Genomic DNA, 18,204 nt, shown 5'->3' with positions numbered 1-18,204 from the left:
TCCCGTGTCTGAACTGAGTCCTGTCTATGTCTCCTGCCTTGCGGTATCAGTTCCCGTGTCTGTACTGTGTCCTATCTGTGTACCTTAACCTGCAGTCTGTACTCGTTCCTTGCCTGTTCGTTCCGCCTTCCTGGAGGCTGTATTTCCAGGCCAGTCTGAACACGCTCCTTGCCTGTTCGTCCTGCCTCTCTGGGGGCCGTATTCCCAGACCCGCTCCTGTATCCCGCTGCAGTGTCGGTCTCCTCCGTACACTCAGTTCCAGTCTGAACTCTCTCCTATCTTTTACCTGTTTTTTCTCTATGTCCGTTCCATTCCTTTTTCTGCAGAGTCTGAACTCATACCTAACTCCTGCTCGTTGCCACTGTACTTCCGTTTGTGAGTTTGTGGTCCACTCGCTACTTCTCTGCAAGTACCCTGTGGGTATCTGGTTCTGCCTTTCCCTTCTAGTCTGTTCCGTGTGAACAGAGCCCTGTTCCCACCGCGTCTGCGGTTTTCGCTTTGCTCAGCTCTGTCCGCCGCGTCTGCGGTTTTCGCTTTGCTCAGCTCTGTTCGCCGCGTCTGCGGTTTTCGCTTTGCTCAGCTCTGTCCGCCGCTTCTGCGGTTTTCGCTTTGCTCTGCTCTGTCCGCCGCGTCTGCGGTTTTCGCTTTGCTCTGCTCTGTCCGCCGCGTCTGCGGTTTTCGCTTTGCTCTGCTCTGTCCGCCGCGTCTGCGGTTTTCGCTTTGCTCAGCTCTGTCCGCCGCGTCTGCGGTTTTCGCTTTGCTCAGCTCTGTCCGCCGCGTCTGCGGTTTTCGCTTTGCTCAGCTCTGTCCGCCTCGTCTGCGGTTCTCGCTTTGCTCAGCTCTGTCCGCTGCGTCTGCGGTTTTCTCTTTGCTCAGCTCTGTCCGCCGCGTCTGCGATTTTCGCTTTGCTCAGCTCTGTCCGCCGCGTCTGCGGTTTTCGCTTTGCTCAGCTCTGTCCGCCGCGTCTGCGGTTTTCGCTTTGCTCAGCTCTGTCTACCGCGTCTGCGGTTTCGAATTTGTCTCCCAGTCTGTACTGGACCCTACCCAGCCTGTGCTCTAGTCTGCCTGTTCCTGTATTCCCCGGTGTGGGTCAACAGCCGTGTCCGGAGTCTGACCTGGAGTAGACCCTGGTTCCTCTGCTCGGTTCCTCCCTGGTGCACTGGCGTCATATGCCGTCGTGCGACCTTGGTCGGATCGGGCAGATACTTAGTTACGCCCCTCCAGGCACTCTCCGGTTCATGGCACAGTGGAATCACTACATAAACACGCACACGCCAGTCAGTCCGGGCGTGTGCATTACAGCATGCTCAGGCCATGGTTCCCGTTGAGCCCCACGGCCTTCGCTCTCTGAGAAGTTTTCCAGCGAATACATGCATTAAAATAAATATATATATTTTTTTTTCCCTTTAGCTGAGTTCCAGGCGAATTACGCACCCGTCCAGATGGATCTATCTGCTCTCGTTCCTGCGGATCCGCTACGTTATTATGGGGATCCAAGACAAAGTCGTGCATTTGTGGAGCAATGCATGCTACACTTCAAGTTCTACCCTCTATGTTTTCCCACCGATCGGGTTAAGGTGGCATTCATTATGTCTTACCTGGCGGGTGATGCCTTGGAATGGATCAACCCCCTATATGAAACACAGGATCCGATCCTCCTGGACCTAATGGCCTTCCTGGTGGCCTTTCTAATGGTCTTCGATGATCCTAACCCGGAGGCTCCTGCTGAAGCTTCACTTCCCAATATCCCGGAGCAGCCCCAATGGGTAATGTGTGTGGGTAGCGCAATAGTCCTTCAGCCCAATGAGACTACTGCCCACCCAGAATCCTCACAGGGTGACTACGCTTTCCGGAATACTTCTCCCAACCTCAAGAGGCAGTCCAGACGTGCTAGACGTAGAGGCAAGCCGTCACGCCAGGGTCTGTCCTCCCTGAGACCTCCTGACCCCAAGCTTGAAGTCCCTACTGAAGCTTCATCTCCCTGTATCCCGGAGAAGCCCCAACAGGTAATGTGCGTGGGTAGTGCACCAGTTCTCCTGCCCGAAGAGACTTCTGCCCATCCAGACTCCACACAGGAGAACTTCCTGCACCCGGCATCAGATGCTTCACCCACTTTAACCGGTGTGCATGTCCAAGGATGCTCCAAAGCTGTGGTTACCTCAGAGTCTGTGCACCTCTACTACCTGGCGGAGGATCCCCTGCTGCCTCCTGAATCCTCCGGGATACCACTCAATGACAAATGGAGAGAGACTTCTCTACACCCGGTACTCGATACTTTGTCCGCTTCGTCCTGTGAGCCTGACAATGGGTACCCCAAAGTGGTAGTTACCTCCGAGTCTCTACACCCCTCCGACCAGGCGGAGGACCTCCAGTTGTCTCCAGAACCCTTCGGGGTGCTACCTGGTAGCGAAAGGACAGAGACTCTCCTATACTCTGTACCTGATACCTCGCTCGCTTCGTCCAGTGAGTCCAACCTAGTGTACTCCGAAGCAGAGGTTACTCCCGAGTCTCTACACCCCTCCGACCAGGCGGAGGACCTCCAGTTGTCTCCAGAACCCTTCGGGGTGCCACCTGGTGGTGAATGGATAGAGACTTTCCTATATCCTGGATCTGATACCTCGCTTGCTTCGTCCAGTGAGTCCGACCTAGTGTACTCTGAAGCAGAGGTTACCCATGAGTCTCTACACCCCTCTGACCAGGCGGAGGACCTCCAGTTGTCTCCAGAACCCTTCGGTGTGCTACCTGGTAGCGAAAGGACAGAGACTCTCCTATACTCTGTACCTGATACCTCGCTCTCTTCGTCCAGTGAGTCCAACCTAGTGTACTCCGAAGCAGAGGTTACTCCCGAGTCTCTACACCCCTCCGACCAGGCGGAGGACCTCCAGTTGTCTCCAGAACCCTTCGGGGTGCCACCTGGTGGTGAATGGACAGAGATTTTCCTATATCCTGGATCTGATACCTCGCTTGCTTCATCCAGTGAGTCCGACCTAGTGTACTCCGAAGCAGAGGTTACCCATGAGTCTCTACACCCTTCTGATCAGGCGGAGGACCGCCAGTTGTCTCCAGAACCCTTCGGGGTGCCACCTGGTGGTAAACGGACAGAGACTTTCCTATACTCGGTACCCGATACCTCGCCTGCTTCGTCCAGTGAGTCCGACCTAGTGTACTCTGAAGCAGATGGTTTCTCTGAGCCTCTGCACTCTTCTGACCCGGCGGAGGACCTCCAGTTGTTTCCTGAATCCTCCGGGGTACCACCAGATAACAAAGAGACAGTGACTTTTCCTCATCCTGTACCTGATAACCCGTCTATTTCTTCCTGTGAGCTTGACAAGATGTACCTCGAAGCAGAGATTACCCCCAAGTCTCTGTCCCCCTCCAACCCGGTGGAGGACTTCCAGTTGTCTCCTGTACCCTCTGGGATGCCACCTGAAAGTATGTGGAGTGAGACTTCCTTGTGTGCTGTTCCTGGTGCTCCACCCATTTCGTCTGTTGCTAAGGGTGGCTGGATGGGAGGTAGCATCCTAGCTACCCAGAGGAGACCAGTTTTTCCGGTGGACAGTGGAAGTGATCTCTTCGAAGTGAAGAATTGGCCCTCAAATTCCCTGCGGAAGATTCTGGCAGGCCTGAAGAAGAGGGGGCGTAAGTGGGGGGGGGGTATTGTAACATACCTGGTGGCATCCTTGCATAGTGGTCCATCTCCCACTGTGCAAGAGCGCGCACTTGATCTCCTGTCCAGAATGTCTCTCTGGCTTCCCTCCATGCTGTCTGTTTGTGTCTGTTTCTGCTGCTTAAGGGCGGCGCCCAATCACTTCCTGCTTTTTGTACCTGCTGTGGGTCACACCCCTTGTGCGTCCTCAGCCTATTGATGTCTGTCAACTGGTATATAACCCAGCTGCGGCAATCAATCCCTGCCTGAGCATAGTGTTTCATTCAGTGTGTGCTTGCACTCTGAAGGTGCCAGGTCCCGTTCTTTGTCTCCTGCCTTGCGGTATCAGTTCCCGTGTCTGAACTGAGTCCTGTCTATGTCTCCTGCCTTGCGGTATCAGTTCCCGTGTCTGAACTGAGTCCTGTCTTTGTCTCCTGCCTTGCGGTATCAGTTCCCGTGTCTGAACTGAGTCCTGTCTATGTCTCCTGCCTTGCGGTATCAGTTCCCGTGTCTGTACTGTGTCCTATCTGTGTACCTTAACCTGCAGTCTGTACTCGTTCCTTGCCTGTTCGTTCCGCCTTCCTGGAGGCTGTATTTCCAGGCCAGTCTGAACACGCTCCTTGCCTGTTCGTCCTGCCTCTCTGGGGGCCGTATTCCCAGACCCGCTCCTGTATCCCGCTGCAGTGTCGGTCTCCTCCGTACACTCAGTTCCAGTCTGAACTCTCTCCTATCTTTTACCTGTTTTTTCTCTATGTCCGTTCCATTCCTTTTTCTGCAGAGTCTGAACTCATACCTAACTCCTGCTCGTTGCCACTGTACTTCCGTTTGTGAGTTTGTGGTCCACTCGCTACTTCTCTGCAAGTACCCTGTGGGTATCTGGTTCTGCCTTTCCCTTCTAGTCTGTTCCGTGTGAACAGAGCCCTGTTCCCACCGCGTCTGCGGTTTTCGCTTTGCTCAGCTCTGTCCGCCGCGTCTGCGGTTTTCGCTTTGCTCAGCTCTGTTCGCCGCGTCTGCGGTTTTCGCTTTGCTCAGCTCTGTCCGCCGCTTCTGCGGTTTTCGCTTTGCTCTGCTCTGTCCGCCGCGTCTGCGGTTTTCGCTTTGCTCTGCTCTGTCCGCCGCGTCTGCGGTTTTCGCTTTGCTCTGCTCTGTCCGCCGCGTCTGCGGTTTTCGCTTTGCTCAGCTCTGTCCGCCGCGTCTGCGGTTTTCGCTTTGCTCAGCTCTGTCCGCCGCGTCTGCGGTTTTCGCTTTGCTCAGCTCTGTCCGCCTCGTCTGCGGTTCTCGCTTTGCTCAGCTCTGTCCGCCGCGTCTGCGGTTTTCTCTTTGCTCAGCTCTGTCCGCCGCGTCTGCGGTTTTCGCTTTGCTCAGCTCTGTCCGCCGCGTCTGCGGTTTTCGCTTTGCTCAGCTCTGTCCGCTGCGTCTGCGGTTTTCGCTTTGCTCAGCTCTGTCCCCCGCGTCTGCGGTTTTCGCTTTGCTCAGCTCTGTCCACCGCATCTGCGGTTTTCGCTTTGCTCAGCTCTGTCCACCGCGTCTGCGGTTTTCGCTTTGCTCAGCTCTGTCCACCGCGTCTGCGGTTTTCGCTTTGCTCAGCTCTGTCCACCGCGTCTGCGGTTTTCGCTTTGCTCAGCTCTGTCTACCACGTCTGCGGTTTCGAATTTGTCTTCCAGTCTGTACTGGACCCTACCCAGCCTGTGCTCTAGTCTGCCTGTTCCTGTATTCCCCGGTGTGGGTCAACAGCCGTGTCCGGAGTCTGACCTGGAGTAGACCCTGGTTCCTCTGCTCGGTTCCTCCCTGGTGCACTGGCGTCGTATGCCGTCGTGCGACCTTGGTCGGATCGGGCAGATACTTAGTTACGCTCCTCCAGGCACTCTCCTGTTCATGGCACAGTGGAATCACTACTAGTGTTGAGCGATACCTTCCGATATCAGGAAATATCGTATCGGATTGGATCGGGCCGATACCCAAAAAGTATCGGATATCGCCGATTCCGATACCGGAAACCAATGCAAGTCAATGGGACACAAATATCGGAATGAAAATAAACCCTTTCTTTCCTTGTAGGTTAATTCTACATGAAGTAAAACAACTAAGAATAATGTAGAATGACATGAAAAGCCGGCAATTCATCAGCGGCATTCACCGGTACCCGACAATTTACAACAGAAAGAATAGAGCATCACACATAGATTAGATAGATAGAAACATGTCAGTCACATATATATGAAGTACAGTGACAGTGTTGCTTACTGTACTTGTCATTTAGTGTAAATGATTTATTAAAAAAAATATTAGTGTTTTCGTGCACCGTCTCTTTAAAAAAGCCGGCCGGCAATTCAGCATCTGTACCCGACAATTTAGAATAGAAGGAATAGAGAATCACACATAGATTAGATAGATAGAAACATGTCAGTCACATATATATGAAGTACAGTGACAATGTTGCTTACTGTACTTGTCATTTAGTGTAAAGGATTTATTAAAAAAAATATTAGTGTTTTCGTGCACCGTCTCTTTAAAAAAGCCGGCCGGCAATTCAGCATCTGTACCCGACAATTTATAACAGAAAGAATAGAGCTTCACACATAGATTAGATAGAAACATGTCAGTCACATATATAAGAAGTACAGTGACAGTGTTGCTTACAGAACTTGTCATTTAGTGTAAAGGATTTATTTAAAAAAATAATAGTGTTTTCATGCACCGTCTCTTTAAGAAAGCCGGCCGGCAATTCAGCATCTGTACCCGACAATTTAGAATAGAAGGAATAGAGAATCACACATAGATTAGATAGATAGAAACATGTCAGTCACATATATATGAAGTACAGTGACAGTGTTGATTACTGTACTTGTCATTTAGTGTTAAAATAAAGGATTTATTTAAAAAAAAATTGGCGTGGGGTTCCCCTTAATTTTAGGCTCTAGCGGAGGTTAAGCAGACAGCTGGGGCAAATGTTTGAAGCCTGGGAAGGGGGTAATACCCACGGAGCTTCCCAGGCTACTAATATCAGCCCCCAGCTGAATACCTAGCCTTTACTAGCTATTAAAATGGGGGACCCCCCCAAAAAAATGACGTGGGGTCCCCCCTAATTTAATAGCTAGCACAGGCTAGGCAGACAGCTGGGGGCTGATATTAATAGCCCAGGAAGGGTGCCATGAATATTGGCCCCCTCCCAGGCTAGAAACACCAGCCGTCAGCCGCCCCAGAAATGGCGCATCCATAGGATGCGCCAATTCTGGCACTTAGCCTCGCTCTTCCACGCTGCCCTGGTGCGGTGGCAGGGGGTAATAGGGTTGGGGTTGATGTCAGCTTATAATGCCAGCTGACATCAAGCCCAGGTTAGTAATGGAGAGGCGTCTATAAGACACCCCCATTACTAACCCCATAGTCAAAGTTAAAAGAAAACACAAACACCCAGAATAAAGTCCTTTAATTGAAATAAAGACACAATTCTTTATTGTTCTAAATTAAACCATACTTACCATCACGCCCATTCCAGCTGAAGCCAACGATCTCCTGCAATAAAAGAAAAATAATAAAGCAACCTCATCCTTACCTTTCGATGGTTCCCAGGACAGCTCCAGCTCTGCTACATCGAGATGACAGGCTGGACCGCAGCAGAAAGCTGCCATCCAGCCTGTCATCCCGCAGACACTGAGAAGCGCAGGCATGCTTGCGCTCCTCAGTGTCTCTCTGTGACGTCATCCAGATGAGCCGAGTTCATGTCCAATGAACTCAGCTCACCTCATGCACGTCACTGACAGCGTGGGAAAATTCTCCTGCACTCAGCGCTTCAGCGTGAGAATTCTCCCACGCTGTCAGTGACATACATGAGGTGAGGTCATGTCCAATGAACTCAGCTCACCTCATGCACGTCACTGACAGCGTGGGAAAATTCTCACGCTGAAGTGCTGAGTGCAGGAGAATTTTCCCACGCTGTCAGTGACGTACATGAAGTGAGCGGAGTTCATTGGACATGACCTCGGCTCATCTGGATGACGTCACAGCCAGACACTGAGGAGTGGAAGTATGCCTGCGCTTCTCAGTGTCTGCGGGATGACAGGATGGATGGCAGCGTTCTGCTGCGGTCCAGCCTGTCATCTCGATGTAGCAGAGCTGAAGCTGTCGTGGGAGCCATGGAAAGGTAAGGATGAGGTTGCTTTATTATTTTACTTTTATTGCAGGAGATCGTTGGCTTCAGCTGGAATGGGCGTGGTGGTAAGTATGGTTTAATTTAGAACAATAAAGAATTGTGTGTTTATTTCAATTAAAGGACTTTTTTCTGGGTGTTGTGTTTTTTTAAATACTTTACTAGAAATTCATGGTGGTCATGTCTAATATTGGCGTGACCCCATGAATTTTGGGCTTAGGGCCAGCTGATAATGCCAAGCTGGCCTTAACCCCTTTATTACCCAGTGAGCCACCGCACCAGGGCCCTGGATGAGTTGGGTACAGCGCCAGAAGATGGCGCTTCTATGAACGCGCCATTTTCTGGGGCGGCTGCGGACTGCAATTTGCAGCGGGGGTGGCCCAGAAAGCTTGGGTCTCCCTGCGCTGCGGATTCCAGCCCCCAGCTGCCTAGTTGTATCTGGCTGGGCACAAAAATAGGGCGAAGCCCCACGCATTTTTTTTTTAAATTATTTCATGAAATTCATGGAATAATTAAGAAAAAAAGGGCTTCCCTATATTGTTGTGTCCAACCAGGTACAAATAGGCAGCTGGTGGTTGGGGGCAGCCCATTCCTGCCTGCTGTACCTGGCTGGACACAAATATAGTGCGAAGCCCCACGTCAATTTTTTTTTAATTATTTCATGAAATAATTTTTTTAAAAAAGGGCTTCCCTATATTGTTGTGTCCGGCCAGGTACAAATAGGCAGCTGGTGGTTGGGGGCAGCCTGTTCCTGCCTGCTGTACCTGGCTGGACACAAATATAGGGCGAAGCCCCACGTCAATTTTTTTTAAAATAAGTCCTTTATTTTAACACTAAATGACATTTGAGGAGTTAATAAAGATGCAGTCCCTAAATTATTATTTATTTTTTAATTAATTTTTCCCAAAACTTTTGACGTGGGCTTCGCCATATTTTTGTATGCCAGCCAGGTACAGCATCCAGCTTCTATGAACGCGCCATTTTCCGGGGTGGCTGCGCACTGCAATTTTCAGCGGGGGGAGGGGGGGGGGCAGAAAGCTTGGGCCTCCCTGCGCTGCAGATTCCATCCCCCAGCTGCCTAGTTGTACCTGGCTGGACACAAAAATAGGGAGAAGCTTCACGTATTTTTTTTTTTTAATTATTTCATGAAATTCATGAAATAATTAAGAAAAAAAGGGCTTCCCTATATTGTTGTGTCCAACCAGGTACAAATAGGCAGCTGGTGGTTGGGGGCAGCCCGTTCCTGCCTGCTGTACCTGGCTGGACACAAATATAGTGCGAAGCCCCACGTCAATTTTTTTTAAATCATTTCAGGAAATTCATGAAATAATTTAAAAAAATTGATGTGGGGCTTCGCCCTATATTTGTGTCCAGTCAGGTACAGCAGGCAGGAACGGGCTGCCCCCAACCACCAGCAGCCTATTTGTACCTAGCCGGACACAACAATATAGGGAAGCCCTTTTTTTCTGAATTATTCCATGAATTTCATGAATTTAAAAAAAAAAAAACGTGGAGCTTCGCCCTATTTTTGTGTCCAGCCAGGTACAACTAGGCAGCTGGGGGCTGGAATCTGCAGCGCAGGGAGGCCCAAGCTTTCTGGGCCCCACCCGCTGCAAATTGCAGTCCGCAGCCGCCCCGGAAAATGGCGCGTTCATAGAAGCACCATCTTCTGGCGCTGTACCCAACTCATCCAGGGCCCTGATGCGGTGGCTCACTGGGTAATAAAGGGGTTAAGGCCAGCTTGGCATTATCAGCTGGCCCTAAGCCCGAAATTCATGGGGTCACGCCAATATTAGACATGACCACCATGAATTTCTAGTAAAGTATTTAAAAAAAACACAAACACCCAGAAAAAAGTCCTTTAATTGAAATAAACACACAATTCTTTATTGTTCTAAATTAAACCATACTTACCATCACGCCCATTCCAGCTGAAGCCAACGATCTCCTGCAATAAAAGAAAAATAATAAAGCAACCTCATCCTTACCTTTCCATGGCTCCCACGACGGCTCCAGCTCTGCTACATCGAGATGACAGGCTGGACCGCAGCAGAACGCTGCCATCCAGCCTGTCATCCCGCAGACACTGAGAAGCGCAGGCATACTTCCACTCCTCAGTGTCTGGCTGTGACGGCATCCAGATGAGCCGACAATGAACTCGGCTCACCTCATGTACGTCACTGACAGCGTGGGAGAATTCTCCTGCACTCAGCGCTTCAGCGTGAGAATTTTCCCACGCTGTCAGTGACGTGCATGAGGTGAGGTCATGTCCCATGAACTCGGCGCACCTCATGCACGTCACTGACAGCGTGGGAGAATTCTCACGCTGAAGCGCTGAGTGCAGGAGAATTTTCCCACGCTGTCAGTGACGTGCATGAGGTGAGCTGAGTTCATTGGACATGACCTCGGCTCATCTGGATGACGTCACAGAAAGACACTGAGGAGCGCAAGCATGCCTGCGCTTCTCAGTGTCCGCGGGATGACAGGCTGGATGGCAGCGTTCTGCTGCGGTCCAGCCTGTCATCTCGATGTAGCAGAGCTGAAGCTGTCCTGGGAACCATGGAAAGGTAAGGATGAGGTTGCTTTATTATTTTACTTTTATTGCAGGAGATCGTTGGCTTCAGCTGGAATGGGTGTGGCGGTAAGTATGGTTTAATTTAGAACAATAAAGAATTGTGTCTTTATTTCAATTAAAGGACTTTTTTCTGGGTGTTTGTGTTTTTTTTAAATACTTTACTAGAAATTCATGGCGGTCATGTCTAATATTGGCGTGACCCCATGAATTTCGGGCTTAGGGCCAGCTGATAATGCCAAGCTGGCCTTAACCCCTTTATTACCCAGTGAGCCACCGCACCAGGGCCCTGGATGAGTTGGGTACAGCGCCAGAAGATGGCGCTTCTATGAACGCGCCATTTTCCGGGGCGGCTGCGGACTGCAATTTGCAGCGGGTGGGACCCAGAAAGCTTGGGTCTCCCTGCGCTGCAGATTCCAGCCCCCAGCTGCCTAGTTGTACCTGGCTGGACACAAAAATAGGGCGAAGCGCCACACATTTTTTTTTTTAATTATTTCATGAAATTCATGGAATAATTAAGAAAAAAAGGGCTTCCCTATATTGTTGTGTCCGGCTAGGTACAAATAGGCAGCTGGTGGTTGGGGGCAGCCCGTTCCTGCCTGCTGTACCTGGCTGGACACAATTATAGGGCGAAGCCCCACATAATTTTTTTTTAATTATTTCATGAATTTCCTGAAATAATTAAAAAAAAATTGACGTGGGGCTTCACACTATATTTGTGTCCAGCCAGGTACAGCAGGCAGGAACGGGCTGCCCCCAAGCACCAGCTGCCTATTTGTACCTAGCCGGACACAACAATATAGGGAAGCCCTTTTTTTCTTAATTATTCCATGAATTTCATGAAATAATTAAAAAAAAAAAAACGTGGAGCTTCTCCCTATTTTTGTGTCCAGCCAGGTACAACTAGGCAGCTGGGGGATGGAATCTGCAGCGCAGGGAGGCCCAAGCTTTTTGCCCTCCCCCCCCCCGCTGAAAATTGCAGTCCGCGGCCGCCCCGGAAAATGGCGCGTTCATAGAAGCTGGATGCTGTACCTGGCTGGCATACAAAAATATGGCGAAGCCCACGTCAAAAGTTTTGGGAAAAATTTATTAAAAAATAAATAATAATTTAGGGACTGCATCTTTATTAAGTCCTCAAATGTCATTTAGTGTTAAAATAAAGGATTTATTTAAAAAAAAAATGGCGTGGGATCCCCCATAATTTTAGTCTCTAGCGGAGGTTAAGCAGACGGCTGGGGCAGATGTTTGAAGCCTGGGAAGGGGGTAAAACCCACGGAGCTTCCCAGGCTACTAATATCAGCCCCCAGCTGAATACCTAGCCTTTACTAGCTATTAAAATGGGGGACCCCCCAAAAAAAAATGACGTGGGGTCCCCTCTATTTTAATAGCTAGCAAAGGCTAGGCAGACAGCTGGGGGCTGATATTAATAGCTCAGGAAGGGTGCCATGAATATTGGCCCCCTCCCAGGCTAGAAACACCAGCCGTCAGCCGCCCCAGAAATGGCGCATCCATAGGATGCGCCAATTCTGGCACTTAGCCTCGCTCTTCCACGCTGCCCTGGTGCGGTGGCAGGGGGTAATAGTGGTGGGGTTCATGTCAGCGCCAGCTGCCATGAAGCCCAGGTTAGTAATGATGGCCGTCTATATGACACCCCCATTACTAACCTACAAAGTGTTAAAAAGAAAAAACACACTACACCCAGAAAAAAATAATTTATTTGAAATAAAACACCATTTTATTTAATTCTTAGTTTACTAAAAAAAAAATAGTTACCTGTCCACGTTCCTGCGCTGATCTCCCATGCACAGCTGTCACATCTGGAGATGGTGACAGCTGTGCATGGCTGCTGTAAGCTCACGCTGCCGGGAACACGTCCGCTCCCGGCAGCGGGAGCCACTGACTGAGGTCACCGGAGTGCATTCAGGCAGCGCAGCTCCGGAGACCTCCTTTACGGCAGTGCTGTACCGTGGGAATTTCTCACGATACAGCAGTGCCGTAAAGGAGCTAACCGGAGCAGCGCTGCCTTAACTCTGGTGAACCCTTACGGCCCCGTCATTCTAGCGGCGGCAGCGGTTCAGAGCGGTCACATTCTATGTGGCTGCTCTGAACTGGAGATCTTCGTGGGACACTCGTGGACTACTACGGAGGGGTAAGGATAAGGTTGTGGTTTATTATTTTATATTTTATTACAGGAGATCGATGGCTTCGGGGAATTAGGTGTCTTGGTGAGTATAGGTGTAGTTTTTTATTTTTTACTTTATTTTAGGTGGCGATCGGCGGGGACAGGTAATGTATGAACTAATTTCTTTTAGGTAACCACTGGCCACCAATGACATGTATTTAACATTTATTGGGGACACAGTAGGGCAATATAAATAGCAGGATCAGGCTGATGGGAACTACTGCTCCCATCGAGCTGATCCTGCTGGCAGGAGTGGACGGGGGACAGACATAGGCCGATGGGAGTAGTAGTGTCACATCGGCCTATGTCTGCCCGCAGACACACCCGCACACACACCCGCACACACACACCCCGCACACACACCGCACACACACCCCGCACACACACACACCCCGCACACACTAATCATGACGGGTCCGGGAGGAGTGGCTGACCTGTGCGGCCGTGGGAAAGTTGATGTGAGTTCATGCAGTCAAGCATGAACTCACATGAACCCTCTGAGGGCACCGCGGCTACTTCAAATGAACAGCTGATCGGCATCACCTGATACCTCAGCTGTTCATTTGAAATAACCGGCGGGAAAGCGCAGCACAGAACGGGAAAGCCGGCGGTGAAGTCTTTTCACTGCCGGCTTCCCCGCCCGGGTCCTTCGCTCCTTGGTGCTGCGCTCCCCGCCCGGTCCTAATTTACGATCGGGATGGGAGGTGGCGAGGGGAGCGGAGGATCGGGGTGGGAGGCTGCGGGGAAGCAGTATGGGGCTGCGTGATTGTTTAAAAGCCGGCGGCTTTTTACCGCGCGCCGGCTTTTAAACAATCAGGAGAATTCTCCCACGCTGGGATGGCATTCTGATGACAAGCTGGATCGCAGCTGAGCGCTGCCATCCAGCTTGTCATCCTTCACAGACACTGCAGAGCGCAGGCATTATGGGAACTTCCGATTCCGGTATTCGATATTATAAAAGTATCGGAATTAAGTATCGGAATTCCGATACAGTGAATATCGGCCGATACCCGATATTTCAGTATCGGAATGCTCAACACTAATCACTACATAAACACGCACACGCCAGTCAGTCCGGGCGTGTGCATTACATCCTATAGTGGTAATGCCCATGCTATGACTGCAAGGGCTGCAAAATTTGGAAAAAAAAACACTAAGAATTTAAAGACACACAGAGCAGGGCCACAGTAGCAAGGTACGACATGTTCCCATTAGTAAGAAGAGGGTCCGCTATACTGTTATAGGGTATGCAGTGAGTCCAAGGGCTGACCAATTTTAGGAAAAATCGCACTAAGAATTTAAAGACACATAGAGCAGGGCCACAGTAATGACAAATTCCCATTAGAGAGGAGAGAGTCTCCCATAGTGTTGGCCTATGCAGTGAATTCAAGGGCTGACAAAAATTTGGAGGCACTTCAATGACCCTTGGAAGAGACATGGAGGAGGGCCTCATAAAAAAATGTTCCCATTAGAAAGGAGCTGGCCTTCTATACTTGTAATGCCGATGCACTAAGTGTATGGGCTGACAAACATTTACCCCTGGGGTGTATACATGAGCATACTGTATAAAAATTTTTTTTACAGGCATCATAAACACCCTTTAAAAAAATTATGTGGGTGTTGCATCACGGACCATGGTCACCCTGGTGATATGGTGGTGGAGGATGCGCTTATCAGTTATAATTCCACCAGCGGCACTAAAAACCCGCTTTGATAAAACGCTGGCAGCAGGGCAGGCCAGGACCTCCAAGGCATAGAGAGCCAGTTCATTCCACGTATCCAGCTTGGATACCCAATAATTATAAGGCACAGCGGAATCATGTAGGACGTTGCGACGGTCGGCAAGGTACTCCCTCAGCATCTTCCCAAACTTTGCACTCCTTGTGAGAGTACCCCATGCCTCAGGGCCTGTGCGATGGGAGGGTCTGAGAAAACTCTCCCAGAACTTTGACAGTGTTCCCCTGCCTCTGCTGGATTGAAGTTGTGTCTCTCTCGCCTGTACTCCTTGGTTGTCCAACGAAGTGTGCCCTCTGCCGCCAGCATTTTCAGGTGGGAATTTTTTTTAATAGTTCCGCAACAAGGGCCTTCTGGTACAGCCCTATTTTTGTAGACCTGTCCGTCTCAGGACTAAGAAATATAAAGTTCTCCTTGTAACGTGGGTCTAGAAGTGTCACCAACCAGTAATGACTGTCACCCAAAATTTTGAGAATGCGAGGGTCATGGGAAAGGCACCGTAACATAAACTTTGCCATGTGTGCCAGACTACTAACAGGCAAGACTTCCGTGTCCTCACTAAGAGGATGACTGACCATGCTCTCCTCCTCCTCCTCCTCTCTGTCCTCTGGCCATCCACACTGAACAGACGGTATGACAGCTGTGCAGGTAGTACCGTCTATAGTGCATGAAACTAGCTCCTGTCCTTCCTCCTCCTCCTCTTCCTCATTGTCACCCAATCCACGTTGGGATGAGATGAGGCTGGGCTGTGTGTAATCACCCTGTATGGTTCCTTGCTCCATCTCATCATGCTCCACCTGCAATGCATCCTCTTTGATTGTGAGCAGAGAGCGTTTCAGAAGACAGAGAAGTGGGATGTTGACGCTAATTATGGCGTCATCGCTGCTCACCATCTTGGTGGAGTCCTCAAAGTTTTGGAGGATGGTACATATGTCTGACATCCATGTCCACTCCTAAGGTCTTATGTGTGGAGTCTGAACTGAATACAGATGGCCTTGTTGATGCTGATACTCAACAACTGCCCTGTTCTGCTCACAAATCCTTCCCAACATCTGCAATGTAGAGTTCCAACACGTGGGGACATCACACACCAGTCTGTGAGCCGGAAGCTGCAAACGCTGCTGAAACACTGCAAGGGTGGTGGAAGCTGTAGCTGACTTTTCAAAATGGGCACACAGGCGGCGTATTTTAACAAGCAGATTAGGCAGCTCCGGGTAGGATTTGAGAAACCGCTGAACCACGAGGTTAAGCACATGGGCCAGGCATGGTACGTGTGTGAGCTTGCCTCGCCTCAGAGCCGCCACCAGGTTCCTGCCATTGTTACACACGACCATGCCTGGCTGTAGGTTCAGTGGTGTGAGCCACAGATCTGCCTGCTCTTTCAGAGCTGTCCACAACTCTTCAGCATTGTGCGTTTTTTCACCTAAGCATATTAGCTTCAGCACAGCCTGTTGCCGCTTGGCCGAGGCAGTGCTTCCAGCCTGTGACTGATGTGGTCATTTCGGAGATGGAGGCTGAAGAGGAGGAGGAGGCTGAGGAGGATGAGGTGCAGGAGCTGTAGACCGTGGGCGCAACCCTGATTGACCTAGGGCCCACAATCCTTGGCGTCGGGAGGACGTGTTCCATCCCAAAGTCCGACTGGGTCCCGGCTTCCACTATGTTAACCCAGTGTGACGTCAGCGAGATGTACCGTCCCTGCCCACAAGCACTTGTCCATGTGTCCATGGTTAGGTGGACTTTCCCGGTAGCTGCGTTGTTGAGAGCATGGCTAATGTTTTGGGACACGTGCTTGTGTAATGCGGGGACAGCACTCCGGGAGAAATAGTGGCGGCTGGGGACCAAGTACTGTGGGACGGAAGCCGCCATCAGGTTGCGGAATGCTTCCGTCTCCATGAGCCTAAAAGGCAACATTTCGAGCGCAAGCAGTCATTATATGTGAGAATTTAGTAGTGTGGCCTGTGGGGCGTTGGCTGCATATTTGCACTTGCGCTCCAAGGACTGGGGTATGGACAACTGAACGCTGTGCTGGGACAAGGACATGGACATGCTTCCTGATGCTGCTACTTGAGAGTGTGCAACGACAGGTGCAGGGCAGGAGGCATCTTCGCATGTACCATGGACAGGGGATTGGCTTGCATGCACAACAGTGGAAGAAGCAATGGTGCCACCCGCAGACACTGTTCCTGGACCCTGGGGTTCGGCCCACAAAGTCGGGTGCTTTGCTGCCATGTGCCTGATCATGCTGATGGTGGTCAGGCTGGTCGTTTTGCCACCCCTGCTGATGCTGGCCTGGCAGGTGGTGCAAATGGTCTTTTTGGGGTTATCGGCAGAGTCTTTAAAAAACAACCAGACTCGGGAAGACCTAACAGTTGTACTGGCAACTTCCTTCGTGCTGGTGTTACGGGGAACAGTTGCCTGCCTTCTGTCTGCGGCCACCACACTGCTTCTTCCTGCCTGTTGGGGTGCTCAGCCTCCCCCCCCCCCTGTGTGCTGCTGTCCTCACTCTGCATGTCCTCCTGCCAGGTTGGGTCAGTTACTATATCATCCACCACCTCATCTTCCACTTCCGCACCCTGGTCCTCCTCCTGACTTTCTGGCAATTGTGTCTAATCATCGTCCACCTCTTGTGACACTTTCCCACCATCGCCTTCGTGTGACCGTGGCTGCTCAAATATTTGGGCATCGCTACACTCGATCTCCTCTTGCCCCGCTTCAAGTGGACCAGGCGAGAGGCCCGAATCTATAAATGGAAAAGTGAACAGCTCTTCAGAGTGTCCAAGTGTGGGATCAGTTGTCTCTGGGTACTCGGCATGGTGGGAGGAAGGAGGATCAGGGTGAGGAATATGCAGTCCAGCCTCACGGCTACTGAGACTTGACCGTGTGGAAGACAGGGTGGTGGTGGTGGTGGCTAAGTGACTGGAAGCATTATCCGCTATCCAACCAACAACCCTTTGACACTGCTCTGGGTTCAATAGTGGTGTGCTGCGGTCCCCTAGGAATTGGGACAGGAAGGTCGGGCGAGAAGATGTGGGTGTTTGTTATGGCACAATTTCGGCTTGCCCATGGCCTTGTCCTCGGCCTCTGCATGCACCATTACTATCACGTCCAGTTCCCCATCCCTTGCCACATGCCTTGCCCATTTTAAATGGAGGACAGTATCTTCCACACTCACTACAAATGACTGAGTTTGGCGCAAACTTATATGTGATCCGTGTGATGGAGAAAACAGAGTTTTAAATACCTGGCCTGTAGGTAAGTAGTTTGACCAGCAAACTGCTGTGAATTGCTTCACTGACACACTAAAGGAAATTTTTAATGGAGGCCAGAAATGGCAGTATTTTCTGACAACGTATATGTGATCCGTTTGAAGGAGAAAACACAGTTTTAAATAGCTGGATTTCTAGCGCTGTAATATGGAAAGGACCTGGCTGTATTCTGCAGTGCCAACAAGCAAATGGCACAGAAAAATGATGTTCTCTGGATTGCTTTTTAAGCAAATAATGAGGATGAAGATCCAAAGAAAAGTATTCCTGGCCCCTGAGACCTGGGCCTATTTCCAGAAATATCTAATAGCAGCAGCCAACAGAACTGGAATAGAGCCTCTTGTGCTATATGCACTGCAGTCTGCTATATACCCTGCCTGCCTGATATCTCTGCAGATGGATTAGTCCTCAGAAGGACTGTTTGTTAAGATGGATACGTGTAATGTACAGTTTTTTCCCTACACTACCTAATACACAAGCAAATCTCTCCCTGACGCAGCAGCACGTCTCCCTACACTGTCTGATCCGGAGTGACTGTGACGAGCATGGCGGCGCCAGGTCTGATATAGACCTGATGACGCTATGCGGCTAGCCAATCATTGTAATGCCACAACCAACATGGCTGCGGCATTACAGTGAGTGGCAGACAATCCCTGCATG

The sequence above is a fragment of the Phyllobates terribilis genome, unplaced genomic scaffold (assembly GCF_046119375.1).
Source record: "Phyllobates terribilis strain yellow unplaced genomic scaffold, ASM4611937v1 Scaffold_7__3_contigs__length_470593459, whole genome shotgun sequence".
Taxonomy (NCBI): Eukaryota; Metazoa; Chordata; class Amphibia; order Anura; family Dendrobatidae; genus Phyllobates; species Phyllobates terribilis.
This window is presented reverse-complemented; position numbering follows the sequence as displayed.